Source organism: Calidris pugnax, unplaced genomic scaffold, assembly GCF_001431845.1.
Source record: "Calidris pugnax isolate Ruff unplaced genomic scaffold, ASM143184v1 scaffold38, whole genome shotgun sequence".
NCBI classification, from domain to species: Eukaryota; Metazoa; Chordata; class Aves; order Charadriiformes; family Scolopacidae; genus Calidris; species Calidris pugnax.
The window spans coordinates 18,325,006-18,326,582 of NW_015090995.1; the positions used below are offsets into that span (position 1 = coordinate 18,325,006).

Here is a 1,577-nt window from a genome sequence, read left to right on the forward strand (position 1 = left end):
CCCCCCCAGCTCTGTTCCTCACCCTGAGGGTCCCAGGCAGTGGTCCCGGTGTGCCCGGTGCCAGCCCGGACACATACTCACGGGTTTTAGGGAAGCCAAGGCAGGGCAACCCGCCAGCCCACGTCCATCTGTGCCGCTCCGTGCTCCCTGTGGTTTTGCCTCCTGCCCTCACCCTGCGACGCTCCGCCGGGCAGAAATAGCCCCAAAACACGTGCTGCCTTCCGGGAAGGGATGCCAGGGGCTGAGCAACCCCAGCATCCCGGGCACGGCCCTCCCTCGGGGTTGGGGGGTCCCACTAGCAGCGGTGGCACTCCAGGGTCCAGCTTGGCACGGTGTCAGGGCACAGTCCAGTAACAGCTCCGGCGAGGAGCATCTCCATTTATCCACCAAGATAATAAATTCTGCCTCGGAGTTTCTCACCTGGCAACAGTCACCAAGGAAACCCGGACGGCGGCTGCAGGTCCCTGCTGGCACCGCGTGGGGGGGTCCCCACAGGCTGGCAGAGGGTCTGGGGGCCGTACCCCAGCCCGGCCGGCTGCCTGGGCAAGGGGCCAGTAGCCCGTCTGTAAGCTGAGCCCCCGCTTGGCAAAACGCCCTTGGCTCCAGGCTTGGCCCTCACACCACTTTGCCGGAGCCCAGTGTGGGTTTCGCCAGATTTGGGGTGAAATTTCACCAGTTTTGAAGGTTTTCCCTCAAAACAGTTGAGCCCTGCCTGTGTGCATTGGGAGGGGTGACCTGGAGCTGCCACAGGCACCCAAGGCGGGGGGGTTCCCCCCGTCCATTTTCGACACAAAAGCAGCTCAGAGAGCTCTAGAAACCTGTTGGTGCCGGAGGGAGACCGGCTGTCACAGCCCCTCCAGGGCCACGTGGCACCTCCTTATTTATAGCACTTGTGGTCATGTCTCTTCCTGTCCCCTGCCCGTGCCACCCCTCGGCACGGAGACAGGCATTGATGCTGCCAGCAAGTCATTTCATAGAAACATAGAATCCTCTAGGTTGAAAGGGACCTTAAAGATCATCTAGATCATCATTTCAGCCCTGGTACGGCTAATTCTCCAAAAGTCTTCCCAGCCCCGTGCCACCTGTGATTCCAGGGCTGCCCATGGTCCCGGCAGGCCACCAGTGAGTGGGAAAGGCCATCGGGCTGGGGACAGGGCTGTGCCCCTGGGGCAGCCTAAGACAGGTGGGGTACAGCCACCACCAAGGGCGTGGGGGTGAACAGTTGCCCCAAGTGTTGTTGGAGGTGGCTGCAATGTTGGGATGGAAACTTTCTCCATCAATCATTAACCACAGCGTGGCTCTGGGGCAGCTCCCTCGCCCATGGGTGCGTGCTGAGCTTCCCAGCAGCATGTGGGGCTGGAGCAAGGGACTGTGCCCGGCGTGGGCTCATACACCCAGGGCCACCCCAGAGGTGTGGGACCCCTGGTAGCAGTTGGGCATCCTGGGCTTGCACACCCAGGGCCACCCCAGAGGTGTGGGACAACTAGCATCATCTGGGCATCCTTGGCTTGCACCCCTAGGACCACCCCAGAGGTGTGGGACCCCTGGCATCATCTGGGCATCCTTGGCTTGCACCC

At 62.1% G+C, this 1,577-nt stretch overlaps 1 long non-coding RNA gene across 1 annotated transcript in view; it reads right to left on the reverse strand.

Annotated features, from left to right (window-relative positions):
• LOC106895653 overlaps nucleotides 1–839 on the reverse strand; it is a 2,850-nt gene extending 2,011 nt beyond the window's left edge. Inside the window, exon 1 of the long non-coding RNA XR_001413478.1 lies at nucleotides 82–839. This is a non-coding gene — a long non-coding RNA (uncharacterized LOC106895653). The remainder of the gene's footprint in view (nucleotides 1–81) is intronic.
• Nucleotides 840–1,577: the final 738 nt, after the last annotated feature.